The following is a 15,672-nucleotide window of genomic DNA, read 5'->3' on the forward strand; positions in this document are numbered from 1 at the left end:
AGTTCCACAAGAGATGACGTAAATAGATGATGTCCACCTCAACTAATGGAAGCAGTTCATCAAATCTGTAACATGGACAAACACACTCCCCGCAGCTAGACCTCACTTCAGAGATATATCGCCGGCTTTATCCTCCTCCTATAAGCCTCATCACAACTGACAACAGACGTTATCAAGGGACACTAACACAGGAGACTGTTTGTCAGCAAAGATCCAGAAAACAATGATTAAATTAAGCTATTCCCAAGAGTCCCATACAACGGACTGTCCCATCGGCCGCGGCCCGAAATAAATGAGCGAACACCAAAGGTCTTCGTCAACTTGTAGCACGACTACTAACATGATACGGTTACGATTTGCGTATGACCTATGGTTAGCTGTCTTCCCGTGCTATTGCACTGAATGTTCAATAAATAATGTAATACATTTTTCCTCGGTCTGTTTCGGTTGAAAGGGGCGGAATTCGTTGTGGTACATCGTGGATTATTCTCGCTTCAACTCCTTTACTTTTGCGAAGTTCCGGTAAGTGGCGGCGCTGTACGTAGCCTCGAAACAGACGCAAGTAACAGAGGTGCGTTCGAGGCAGACAGCTGTTATTGCATTTCTTTGGCGTAGAACGAGAGCATCGCAGATATTCACAGGTACTTGCAGGATGTCTACGGAGACCTGACAGTGAGCAAAAGGACAATGAATCGAGTGAGTCGTCTGCCACACCGCAACAATGTCGCGCAAACCTGTCGGATCTCTCGCTGGCCGGCCGGCCGCACGCATCTGTATCTTGCATTGTTGAGGCGTGCGTCGTTCGAAGGTGATTGGCGGATCACAGTCAGACACCTCGCTGCTCGAGTGTATGTCTGTGCTCATAGTAACGACACACTCGTTCACCATTTCAGGTACTCAAAGGCGTCTGTCCGCTGGGTTTCTTGCCGCCTAACAGAAGACGATGAAAAGCAACAAACGACCTTCTGTGCTGAGGTGCTTGCACCTTACAAGGCTGATTGTGACACTTTTTTGTCGAACACCGACAGTCTTCTTGGACTCTGAAAGGGTTATTCTGGTAGATGACCTCAGGAAAGGTAGATGACTCTCAGGAAATTCAAGAAACGACTTCAGCGTGTTCATCTCCACAAAAATGCAAACTAACTTCTTCTCTTTGACAACACAAAGTCTGACACAAGTCTGCACATCCAAGAGGAGCTCACAAAACTTCCTTCGATTGTTCTTCCTGATCCACCCTATAGTCCTGATCTCAAATCTTTCTGCTGTGTAGGACTTTGTACACAACGGTAGGAAGTGTAGCAACAACTGTCGTCGTAGGAAAGCTGGGCAGAACCAGATGTGATCAGAGATCAAGTTAATCACAGTCAACAGAAGATTTACTTAACCTGTATTTCTCCAAATGTACGAAAACTCATTACAAAAGATGCAACAAGAAATAGAGTCCAGCTACTTATGTCACAAAGAAAAAGACCGAAGGATGGCATTATAGCGTAGTGGTTTCAAGCGGAAGTGGGTTAGTGGACGCGCGCCATTGTGTCCGCCTGATCCCGCGCCACGACTATCGGCGTGGAACGGAAACTTGCAGTTCCGTTACCAACGTGACGACACTTGTGGGGTCGTATCGATATGGGACGCCACCCTTCCGACTTCCATCTGTTTGGCCCAATGAAGGATGTACTCTGCTGGAATCTTTACTTGTGATGGAGTGGTTATTGATGCAGGAAGACGTTGGCTCCACCGTCGACCGGTAGAGTGGTACTCTGTGGGCACACACATCCTCTGAGTAAGGTGGCGTATGGCTGTAACACCGAACAAGATTACGGTGAAAAATAGTAAGTGGTGAATAATACGGTGTATTGGAATCCTGAGTAAAACGAACAGGCTTGCTGAAAAAATATGTGTTGCTTTACTTTATACTCGAGAACTGAAGGAGCAGCTCTTATGTTCTGTCTAATTATGTACCACCGAAATACATCCAGCTGCTTGCTGTCAACCCTTTTAGTAAAGAGACCACCGTGAGACATTCACAGCAAACCGTTTATTTAGACGACCTAAGTGTATGTTGCATATATATCAGTAACGGAGGGAGCGAGAGGATTTGTGTTGTTTACAAGATAATAATGAAATGAGATAAATTATAGCAGAAATCTCACTTGGTAATAGAATTGTTGGCCAAAATATATTTAGAAGATAGAAATTATTACATAATTTAATTCATTCCTTATGAATAGAACTTGTGTGTACAAGTATAATTCCTACTACAGCTGGAAAGTAGATGGATAAACTGCTTCTCGCTTACTCGTTGCAGTGAGACTTATAATGAAGCTCTCATAAAAGAGGAGAGAAAAAGATTTTTGCAATCGTAAAGAGACATGTATGAACTCACATAACGGACCCGTATCCTAGCACTGTGCATGGCCGTTCCCCTATCAGTTTTATGTGCCGGACAATGGGTTATGACAGTCCCTGGTCCGCAGATGCTGCCATCAAACTTCATTTCGTGCCGGTGCTTCCGATCCTTCTGCAGGCTTATCGAACCGCTCGATAAACGGCTGCGCGTATCGTTACGATGCAACTGCGGCGCTTGGAAACGATTATTAAACGATTCCGAAATGGGAATGGAGACCAGTTAGCCACCGCAGGAACTCATATTGTCCGAAGCAAACTGTGTCGTATACAGATTCAACACAGGGGGCGAGTCTTCATCCTCACAACGGCAGTCACTGAGTACAGTTCCACAGCGACATTAGCCACGTTATATCCCACTGCTCACAATTAGCTTATTTGCTGATTATTTTTCAATAACTCAACAAAATACTGTATCAAATGCCACAGAGGTCATAGCAATGCTGTTAGTCACACCAGCTGTTGTTGTGCCACGAAAAGCAACAACGAAGTGGAAAACTGCTTAGCGTTAGAGCTTAACGTTTAATTGGCGTCAAGATAATTAGCGACTAAGCACGATGTAAGTTAAATGGGCAGGGGACAGGTAAGAGAAAATTTAAGGTAGTTTTGTCGAAGGAAACATTCGGGATATTCACGTAAAATTACTGAAGAAACCACAACAAATCTAAATCAGTATTTACGGATGCATGCCAACCCCTCATGATAACCATTGAATAACCTTATTTGTTACTGTGTGTGCTCAACCAATTACGACGTACTTACTGCTGCTCATTTGTCGGTGATAAACTTAGAGATAACATTTGATGAATCAAGGAGGCATTATAATCACGAAACAGTAGTCTGCTTTAGAATTGACTGACCTACGGCACCACAATTCCCTGTTTAAAGTACACATTTTCGCAATTCGCTTCTTTATTTTCTGCTGAAGAGAGAGGCGAAATGCAATTTGAGCAGGAAACATCACAAACTAGACCTCATATTTTATGGAGAAAAAAGCACATTTTCAAGATAGCAGCTCCAGGAATGCATCGCCTGCGAAAATGTGGACAGTAATTATCATGATATGCAGTTAAGACTTTCTCAGCATACACGCGCACCCCTTTTTATCACCCGTTCCGTCCCATTGCAGCTGCCCAATGTCCGAGCGCGAAGTACTGCACAGTGGAGAGACAACCAGAGCCCTGCTATTCGTGGGATGTCTGAGAATGAGGAAGACACATTATTTTACACGGATAAGAAGTGAGTAATGCGAGTACGCAATACGCCAACCTTACACACACATATCTTCAACATTACTTTAACAGTGTTTCAGTGTGATTAAAACTAAGCAACTGAAGAATTATTGTGAAATTAAGTTAGTAATTTTTAGATTCACAGTTTAATCATGCCAGTCCCGTTCTAGAGTACTGAAGCTCCTACAGATGTACTTCGCTTTAACAGTGTCGCCCACCAGTCCTAAAAAAATAACGCGCAAGAGCAGTGTTAATAACTGAATAGCGCTGCGCTTCTTATTTAATGGTACACTTGTACATCTCTTTCACTTACACAGCATTTGTGAGTTGATACATAAAAATGTTCAAAGCAAAGAGAACTCTGGTACTAACTACAAATTGGAAACCTCGTATTTCGACACAATAACCAATGTCAAAACAGTATGTCTGTGGGTGTCGAAAGTGACCTAGCCGGCCACTGGCGTAGGAGCTTCGATACCAAGCTTACTGGAAGACACGCCCAAATATTGGTGCACATAACTACACGTAAAGAAAAGACTGAACCTGAAGGATGTTGTTACGCTGACCGAAACTGAAATCGACGGCTAGAAGTCATGTCGAGTTGTTCAACCTTCGGACAAAACCCTTAAAGACGTTAAAGCCAAATACATCCTGCTTTTGACAGTATCTTGTTCCACCTGGTGTTACCGCAATAGAGAATGTGCAGTGTCGTCTGCTCCATGTTTTAATAACGTTGTTCATGACGGTTCTGGAAGACAGAATCTCTTATCATGCAATGTAGTCTTTCACGGCCGGTATTGTCTTCGCTTAAAACTTCCGGTCTGAGAGGCCGTGGTCTAAGTATAAAACTCTCCGCTGACGTTTCGTCTCCGACTGCGGGAGACTTCCTCGGAGTTACAACGCGAACTGCGAAGAGAGCCCGTTGGCAAATCACGGACGTCATCTGTCCGGTGGTGGTGGAGGCTAAGCAGCAGTGCTGCTATTCCTCCGTTGACAGTTCTGTTGACGTCAGTGTGGTCTCTCGTTGGAATGGGCCTCTGGATGCTTCGCTAGTTCTAGTCTGGCGAAGTATTCGATTGCTGGAAGATCTTCTGGGGCAGGCTGCCGCCTGCCGGAGCGCCACTCTTCCTTCATCCACTTCACTGTGACCTCAGTGATGTGGTCCCAGTCCGAAGGGGTGAAGATGGGGCGGCTGTTCAGCAGTTTGAGCTCCTTCCATGTTATCGCCTCATGCAACATGCCACGCGAGAAGCGTAGGTCGCACGGTACGTGCGGAAGAGGTGGTTTCGCGTGCGCCGGCGTGAAGGGGTACGGATTGTCCCCGTGAGGGTACGTCCCGTCCATCAGCGACGCCGCGATCTTCTTCAGGAAGGGCTGCACACTCCGCTCGTCTGGGAGCGGGAGGGGCAGTCCTTCGTCGGTGTCCGTTTCTTCGTCGTGTGAAGAGGCGGACGGCAGCTCTTCGTCGGCTGGTTCTTCTGCAGCTGTCTCCAGGTGAGAAGACAGTGCAGGCGTCACGACGTCCACTTCCATGCGGGACGCCGCCTGCATTGCTGCAGGGGGCGAGTCGGTGGACGTCTGGGTGGCGGCATCTGCCACCAGTGGCCGCCTCACAGGGGCGGGGGGAACTGGCACAGGCGGCGCCTTCTTGAGAAGCCGCAGCTCCTCCCGCAGCTGTTGCAGCTGTCGGTGGACAGCCACTGTGACCTTACTAATGAACGGAAGAAAAACTTTGCCCTTGGGCGACTGTTGTTCGTCGTTGCTCCTGATTCTCTGCCTAGAGCGAAGTGCTCGATCCCATATCCTTGTTAGAATAGCCAATCTTCACAGAAGTTGACAGTAAATGTTCAATCTCATCTGTTGTTTAAATGTGTCAGGGAGGGCATCCAACTCCTCTACTCAGTGTGTCCATACTACGAACGTGTCATCGACATAGCGATACCATCTGGCTGGTCTCTTACTGGCAGTCTGCAACGCCCGTTGTTCAAAAGTCTCCATAAATAAGTCAGCCACAGCAGGACTAAGAGGACTGCCCATTTCCACCCCGTCAATCTGTTCATAGAAGTTGAAAGGTGGCTACACTGAGCCACAGCGCCAGAGAGTATTGTTCCGCCGCCTCCACTGGCACTGCTTATTGAGACGTAGCGGCAGGCAGTTCTTGCCGAGAAGTTGTGGTGGACACTGCTTGTAGCTGAAGTTGGAGGGAGATGCAGTAGTGGAGAGTGTTGTTCCATGTTTTATGCAGTGGTTTGATGGGAGAGATAGCAGATGTTGTTCTAACGGAGATATTGTAATGGTCAGAGTGCATTTCGTCAATATATATGGAGGTATTTTCTTTTATTCTTTTATTATTTCAGTGACCTAAATAATGCATCATTACAGGTTCAGTCAACAAAGCATCTGGCTTGTGTTCTTGTATTAGAGTGTAATTCTGGTTTTCTTGCGCAATTATAGTATTTCTAATTTTCTTTTATCACGTCAGTATAATTGGTATTAAAAAATTCTTGTCTTGTTGAAGAAGAACCGTGCCAGATGTGCGTTGAGTCATACTACCACATACATAACAGCTACACTTGTGTTTGTTATTTCGTAGGTTTTATAGTTGCTGGGGACTTAATTAATTAATTGTATTAACTGAAATTTTCATTTCATTCTTTGTTGTTGTTCATGCAGTCAGATTGCGTAATAATACTAGTCAGGGCCAGCCGTTTACGAGACTTGCGTAATCGGACTTTACAGCTACCAAAAATATTTGCATTTTTTTATTTAAAATAAAGCCCCCCTGTACGTGGCGACCGCTGCTTCGGATCGTCCCTTGGAATTCTTCTGATTGTGAAAATAGTAGACAGTAGTATTGTTGTAGTAATTTGTAGTTTAGTAATTGTAGTCTATATTGCATGTGCAGATTTGGTGATTGTCATTCTTCTATTGTTCGTTAATCGTGTTTGAAGGAAGCATTTCGAGTGAATGGTATTGTTGGAGAAAAGGAGTCATTGTGTGTAATTTTCGTACTGTGACGAGTTTTGTATATTTTGTAAATGATTACGCGGTCGATGAAAAAGGCGAAAATGATGAATAGTGAGAATGACGAAATTGTTAACATGGCGAACTCGCCAACACAGGACAACAGTATGATGAATAATGAAGTGGAAAACAATATAATAAGTCGGGAAAATAGTCCGGAAACAGTTCAAAATTTTTCACAATCGAAAAATTCTCAGAATACGAGATTAACGACAGAAGATATGCAGCGGTTGATGAGTGCAATATTAGATTTGGGATCTGAATTAAGTGCAATAATAAGAGGGTTAGGCTCACAAACAGGAACAATTAAAACAGAGATGGGAACTTTGAGATCTGAATTAAAAACAGAAATGAAAGCAATGACAACACGGTTATGCTCACAAATAGGATCTGAATTAAAAACAGTGGCAACACGTTCAGATTCACGGATAGGGACATGTTTCAAAAACAAGAATGATGAATCAAAGAAAGAAATTAGAGAAGAAGTACAACCGATTTTGAATTCTCACAATAATAGATTATTCGCAGTAGAGATTAGACAAGAGGAAGAGGATCGAGAACAGGAAGAAAAAGATCGCGTGATAGTACAGAAATTTTCAGAGTTAAATTTACAATGTGCACACGATAAGGAAGAAATATTTGAGAGAATCGAGGAATCCGTACCGAATGACAGATTAAATAACTTAACGCAACAGTGTGAACAGTTAACTACTAAATGTGACAATACCGAAACCCGAGTCGCGACACTTACAGAAGACATAAATACAAGTCTTAGTTTAAATGGGGACAGAGATTCGGATGATACAGCTCCATTACCATTTTCAGAAACCGAAGAGCACCAGAACATAAATAAGCATGTTGAAAATCAGGGAAAATTTAATGAACGCGTTAAAAAGGAATTTGAGGCATTAGGAAAGCAAGTCAAACAAATTGAAAGCAAAATCGTAGGAAAGGACGGTAGAAGAAATTTGGAATCACCGATAGCAGCGGGTTTTGAAGAAAGTAATTTATTTCATTTACGAGATGCAATAAGAGAGCGCCAGGCGCGCGAACTTGACAATAATCGACATTCGTACTGAGACTGACGCGGTAGGTCTTTGTCGCCACTGGGAGAAAACTTTGACTATAAACACTTTTTGACTGTTCGGAAATTTAAGATCTTCCGCAATTCTAAGAATGACATACATCCATGTTCATGGTTAGATCAATTTACGTACGCACTTCCGCCAAATTTGCCAATAAGTCACAAACTGGAGTTTATGTGCAGCTATTAAAGTTCTCAGGGGATTCACTACTCTTAAGTGAATATGTGCCGTAGCGAGCATAGGGCCCCGAGCTGTAGTGGTGCTATTTCTCTTTTAGTTTTCTGTACTGCTGCCTACTCTTTTACTATTCTTTGCATCTGTCAAAAAACAACTCTTCTACTATCAATCTATCTAGAGAGTAAGTAAACAATAACCAGATATGACTATTTTACCTAAAAGTGATTTCGTAAATTACCGTTTGGACTTACTGTATCTTCAGCAGCATTCATTCGTAGTTTAAATGAAATTTTACCTGTTTATCTTCGTGACAATATTACTTCTTATGTCGACGACATTCTTATTGCTAAACATTCTTGGAGTGAGCACAACAAAATTTTGGATTCATTACTACGTATTTTTGCAAGAGTTGGCATTACAGTGAACTTAGAAAAATCTGAATTTGGTCGTTCTCAGGTGAAATTTCTCGGTCACATTATTTCTACAGAAGGTATTCTTCCTGATCCAGAAAAACTTTACGCTATTCGTAATTATGCTGTTCCTACCACAAAACGTGATGTTCGTAGTTTCCTTGGTGTCTGTAATTTTCTTAGACGCTTTGTTAGACTGGACAATTTGGCCACACCTCGTTTCTGCGAACTATCTGGAAAGTTCTTTTTAAACGAAAATCGGTCGACAACTCTGTTTGGTTAGTTTGTATTCCTGATGAGTGGGTCAATAAATTGATTTGGTACACACATTTCAGTTATGCGCACTTTGGTCCCAGAAAATGCTTTCATAAATTACGAGAAAATTGCTACTTCAGTAATATGGAAAAACGTATTCGATCTGTTCTGGCCAAATGCAAATTATGTCAAAAGGCTAAGCCACCAACAATTTCTCACAGAGCACAGTTGTTTTCTATCATTCCAGCGAAATTAAAGGACATGGCTGCAGTTGATTTGTTCGGTCCGGTGGTTCGTTCTACTAATGGTTTTGCGTACATTTTCGTAGCAGTGGAGTTGACATCAAAATATGTGTGTTTTACACCGTTACGCAAAGCAACAGCTCGTTCAGTATCTAACGCTTTCATCAAACATTTTCTTAAAGATTCAAACGAAAATCGGTCGACAACTATGTTTGGTTAGTTTGTATTCCTGATGAGTGGGTTAATAAGCTGATTTGGTATACGCATTTCAGTTATGCACACTTTGGTCCCAGAAAATGCTTTCATAAATTGCGAGAAAATTGCTACATCAGTAATATGGAAAAACGTATTCGATCTGTTCTTGCCAAATGCAAATTATGTCAAAAGGCTAAGCCGCCAACAATTTCTCATAGAGCACCGTTGTTTCCTATCATTCCAGCGAAATTAAAGGACATGGCCGCAGTTGATTTCTTCGGTCCAGTGGTTCATTCTACTAATGGTTTTGCGTACATTTTCGTAGCAGTGGAGTTGACATCAACATATGTGTGTTTTACACCGTTACGCAAACCAACAGCTCGTTCAGTATCTAATGCTTTCATTAACCATTTTCTTAAAGAAGTTGGTCATGTTGATAAGGTTATATCAGATAATGGATCACAGTTTCGTTCTAAAATTTGGCTTCGTACTCTACGGCGTCGTAAAATTAAACCAATTTTCATTTCACTTTTTCACCCCCAATCTAACGCTTCAGAGAGATGGATGAAGGAAATAAATAAATTGTGTCGTCTTTATTGTCATCAGAATCACAGAACGTGGGATCAGTATCTTCATATTTTTCAAAACATTCTGAATGAACTCCCTAATGATTCAACTTCTTTACCGCCTTTACTGATATTAAAAAACAAAGCACCGACAAATCGCATTTCTGAAATCGTTCCTTTTCCTACATGGAAACTGCGGCATTCTGAAATTGTCAACCTGGCTCTACGAAATATTACATCTGCGGCTGCTAGAAGAGAGAAATCAGCTAAGCGTCCTGGTCGTTTAAAAAATCTTGTCAGTTGGTCAGAAGGTGTTAATTAAGTCTCATCGATTGTCTCACAAAGGAAAAGGCTTGTGTCGCAAATTTTTTCTGCTTTATAACGGTCCATATAGGATTCGCAAAATTATTCATGATAACACTGTCGAAGTAGAAACTCTTAAATCACGACGCTCTAAGGGAATACATCATATATCAAACGTTAAAATTTTTGTGGAATGACATACTTTCGAGACACCAACAGTTTACGTAAACACGCAGAGAGTACAAGGATACCGCGCTGTGTTTTGGCGGCGGCATATACTCAAAGCAACAGTCAAGTCTGCGCGCCGCACAGGGCAGTCGTTGACCGCAAACAATTGCTTCCTACGTCACGCGCCTACAGCTGATAGAGCGCTCAGTGCGAATGCACTGACAGCCGTAAACAACTACACAGTCTTTCTCCGAATAAAATCAGTATAAAGCTATAATGACTTGATGAATTATGTTATTAACATTCAGTATTTTTCAAGATACGGTTCTATAAAATATTTAAGAACTTCAGGTAAATTCTGTGCGTGTCCGACGTTAAGACGACTTGCTATCGAGAAAATTTCAGGAAAAATGTCATTTCAAAGAAGAAAGTAATAAACTAAAAAGGTAATTATTGAGTTTATTTTTCAGGTAACATATTTCCACTTAGGTACGTACTTTAGACGTAATTTGCTGCTCGCGATTACGTGATTCATACTTTGTGCTAATTACATGTTCCATGAAATTACTTGTGAAGCGACGTGCTTGCGTACGTTAACTGATTTTGACAATGATTATTAATGAACTGAGTTGTAACTTGTGTATATTATGCATCGCTTGGCTGCTATGCTTTTTCACTGATGTCATATTTTTTTTATTATGTGCCTGCTGTGCTTATTTATTTAAATTATAATTGTCACCTGATTAATTGTGCTGATGTGATTAGGTATGTAAGTTATACTTTGTGATTTATCTGCTTGCGCCTTCAAGTTTACTTATCTGCTTGCGCCTTCATGTTTATTTATTAAGATTACATATGAACATTTACTTGCTTACGGTGATATGATGCTGATGACCTGTTTATTAAGTAAGATATGTTTGCTGATATGCGTATGGATTGCATATTTATACATTTCTGTTTGTTGTCACAACTACTCTTTAATTTGGTATATAGAAATGCTGTTGTACTGTGTATGAACATAGAGTTTAGGTTACACTATGGTATTAATTACAGATTGTTCGCTTGGCAGAGCCTCGTTGTAAGAATTGTGCTGCATCCACTTGTTGACATTCTGTTCACTACTGGTATATTTACTCGCTATTGCTTGCTTTGCTTACGCTCAGTGCTTTATATTTTTAAGATAAGAAAATGAACTGCTATGATTCGACGAATGACATTAGTACAAGAAACTTCATAGAAGTCACATGAGCTGGAGGTTTTATGAAAGCTGTATAAATTTGTGCTAATAGGAAGGAAGCTAACGACATGACATACCAACACAGTTATTACACTGCATTTTTCGTGAGCAATTGAAATAGGAAGTGACACTTGACACAAGAAATACTCCACATGTTTGCTTCTGTTTGCCATAATTCTTGAAGTGGTGTACACACTGTGAAATATTATGATCATTCACACTCCGTAATCGTACTTAATTACTGAGAGTTATTCGAACTAAGTCTGTTAGAGGTCATGTATGCATTCTTTGTTTATAATTCATAATGAGTAGAAGATTTTGGTCAGATGGATTACACAGAGGTTGTGTGTTGACAGTGTGTCTTCGGATTGTATGGGATGATGAGGTTTGCATTAGGATTTTATCTGTACTTATTCGAGGAGACTGACTAGAGGAAAGAGTTGTTATGGAAGTGAAATGATACTGGCAATAAGGTTTATATGTATCGACGTATTGAAGAGGTATTATTGAGGTATTGAGATTATATGAAGTTGATTGGAGTTTTGGTGTATAAGAGGTAAAGTAAGTGAGGTGCATATTTTTTTTTTTTTTTTTTTTTTTGTTGGTCTATATGGAACAAGGAGGATGAAGATAGCAGACTAGAACACTAAAATGGAAGGAAGATTGTCTACACACACTTTGTTAAATCACTAAGCAGTATGTACTTTTTTTTTGGAGAGAGGAAGCATTGCATATTTTGGCACACTGACAGTTGTTCAGCAACCGTACATTTTGATCTGGCTTGGCAAACATTGGTCTTGACATGATGACTATGACGTTGACTTAACTATTATTGACTGTTATACATTGCTGCCACTATTACTTGATACACATGATGAACATGAAATTTTGACAGAAGTGCATGTACACAGTTAACACTATTCAATTACACAGTAGTACTTAATGTGGATGAAAGATGAGTGAGTGTGTTTTGTGTGTTTTCCTTTCCTAATCCTACCCACCTATTTCCTAAATATTATTTTATTTGTTTGTAGTGGCTTGCACTGACACCCATAAATATTATTGGTTTACTGATGTTTGTGTATTTGTAATAGTTAATATGACAATTATCTGACATCATTTGTGTATTTGTTATGATTTGTATGTTTAGTATAAAAGCATTTGTATGTGTATTCAAACTATTGTTCATGCTTGAACTGTCTGAGTAGTGATGGTGAATATTATGAACTGTTACCTGCACTTTTCAACATGATGTGTGACACTTAGAAATGTTTAATTTCTGCTGATGAACTGTGTGATCAGTGATAGTGAATATTATGGACTATTACTTGTACTTTTTTTACATGATTGGTGCCAATAGGACATGTTTAATTTCTGCTTATAAACTCGGATGAACAGTGTGATCAGTGATAGTGAATATGATGGACTGCTCTCTGCACCTGCTCATCATTGCTGGATGCAAGTGATGGAACTGCCTTTATTGAAATGATGTCACTTGTTGCTCTCTGCACCTACTCAACAATACTGGGTGCACAGATGGAGCTACTTCTATGGAAATGATGTCACCTGTTGGAGTCTGCACCTGTTCCACAATGCTGGGTGCCACTGATGGACTGCTTCTACTGAAATGATGTTACTTCTTGCTGTCTGTACCTCTTCAACATTGCTCGGTACCACAAATGGAACTGATTCTACTGAAATGATGTTACTTCTTGCTCTCTGTACCTCTTCAACATTGCTGGGTACCACAGATGGAACTGCTTCTACTGAAATGATGTTACTTCTTGCTGTCTGCACCTACTCAACATTGCTGGGTGCCACTGATGGACTGCTTCTACTGAAATGATGTCACCTGTTGGAGTCTGCACCTACTCAACATTGCTGGGTGCCACTGATGGACTGCTTCTACTGAAATGATGTCACCTGATGGTGTCTGCACCTACTCGACATTGCTGGGTGCCACTGATGGACTGCTTCTACTGAAATGATGTCACCTGTTGGAGTCTGCACCTACTCGACATTGCTGGGTGCCACTGATGAACTGCTTCTACTGAAATGATGTCACCTGTTGGAGTCTGCACCTGTTCCACAATGCTGGGTGCTACTGCTGGAACTGTCAACTACTTATTATGAAAACATTTTATGTGAATATTTGTATAAACTGATTTTTGTGTATTACTGTCTGTGAAAAGTTACTAGACTCTTACCTGCTCATATTCGTCATTGCTGACGCTATCGATTGAATTGTTTAACCACATGATATTGGTGTAAACTATTATAAAAGTCATATGTATGAAAGAATTTGTATTCCTTACTGTATTTTATATATTAGGCTATTGTAAGGTCAGTGCAAAGCCAAAATTTTATCTAGTTATATGATATTTACGTATTAATATTATATTTTATTTTTGTCTGTATTTTTTTTGACGAATTTGGTGGTATTTTCACCACCAATGCTGGCAAAAATACCATCAAATTCTAGCCCGTGGAGGAAGGGCATATGAAAGGTGGCTACACTGAGCCACAGCGCCAGAGAGTATTGTTCCGCCGCCTCCACTGGCACTGCTTATTGAGACGTAGCGGCAGGCAGTTCTTGCCGAGAAGTTGTGGTGGACACTGCTTGTAGCTGAAGTTGGAGGGAGATGCAGTAGTGGAGAGTGTTGTTCCATGTTTTATGCAGTGGTTTGATGGGAGAGATAGCAGATGTTGTTCTAACGGAGATATTGTAATGGTCAGAGTGCATTTCGTCAATATATATGGAGGTATTTTCTTTTATTCTTTTATTATTTCAGTGACCTAAATAATGCATCATTACAGGTTCAGTCAACAAAGCATCTGGCTTGTGTTCTTGTGTTAGAGTGTAATTCTGGTTTTCTTGCGCAATTATAGTATTTCTAATTTTCTTTTATCACGTCAGTATAATTGGTATTAAAAAATTCTTGTCTTGTTGAAGAAGAACCGTGCCAGATGTGCGTTGAGTCATACTACCACATACAGAACAGCTACACTTGTGTTTGTTGTTTCGTAGGTTTTATAGTTGCTGGGGACTTAATTAATTAATTGTATTAACTGAAATTTTCATTTCATTCTTTGTTGTTGTTCATGCAGTCAGATTGCGTAATAATACTAGTCAGGGCCAGCCGTTTACGAGACTTGCGTAATCGGACTTACAGCTACCAAAAATATTTGCATTTTTTTATTTAAAATAAAGCCCCCATGCAAAGTTATTATTGTATTGAAAGTAGGTTGTGGTGAGGCAGTGTCGGAATAATGCCACAATATCGGTAGGAAAAGTCCATAAACCTGAGATTCCGTTGAGCCCAAATGTCAGCGCTATAGTCGGACCAACATACGACTTAACTAGACACCTTGCCTCATTGCTGCAACCTTATGTTGGTAGGACGGACAGTCATATTAAAAATTCAGCTCATTTCATTGACAAGTTAAAGGAAACGAGCTTGGGCCCGGATGATATCCTCGTCAGTCTTGATACGGTGTCGTTATTTACCATGATTCCGGTAAACGAAGCTATCTTATGCATAGCGGATATTCTTCCTACCGATATTGTGGCATGGCTAGACTCTCCTTGTATATATCTCGTGCTCTGTGCACCAGGGTGGTGAGCATAGGTTTACCTTGTGCTGGATGGTGGCAGCTACCGGTGTCTAGGTACAGAGCCGTCAGTATCAGATGTCCTACATGTTTTCTTCCTTTCAGAATATCGAGGAAAGACTGGCAACCGTTTTCTTCTACCTCCATGGTGAATTTTATATTTTCATGTTTACTGTTAGGATGGTAAAGAAGCTTCTGCAGGTTATCTTCGCCATGCAGCCATACCACGGATACGTCATCCACGTATCGATAGAACGCCTATGGTTCCAGACGCGTAGTATTAACAGCCGTTTCCTCGTTGTGTTCTTTATCACCTGGTTAGTTTCCGCGTCACCTATCTCTTCACTCTGGTACTGCTAGAAGACTGCTCGATAATACTATGGAGTCACTTTAACAAAGTGTGGAACTGTTCCGCCACGCGCTCGCTGTCTACTACGGGTGTCGTGGTAAGTTCTGTCGGGGTAGCGGTTTCCACCTGAGCTCTGCATGGGAGGAAGCACTAGCAAGGACAAGTCATCTCTGATGTGAAGTCGACCAAGGCAACACCAAGACGTAGGACTGGACGCCATGAGGGTGCCGGCAGGTGTGGCCGAGCGGTTCTGGGCACTTCAGTCTGGAACCGCGTGACCGCTACGGTCGCAGGTTCGAATCCTGCCTCGGGCATGGATGTGTTTGATGTCCTTAGGTTAGTTAGGTTTAAGTAGTTCTAAGTTCTAGGGGACTTATGACCACAGACGTTAAGTCCCATACTGCTCAGAGC

This window comes from Schistocerca cancellata, chromosome 2, assembly GCF_023864275.1.
Source record: "Schistocerca cancellata isolate TAMUIC-IGC-003103 chromosome 2, iqSchCanc2.1, whole genome shotgun sequence".
Taxonomy (NCBI): domain Eukaryota; kingdom Metazoa; phylum Arthropoda; class Insecta; order Orthoptera; family Acrididae; genus Schistocerca; species Schistocerca cancellata.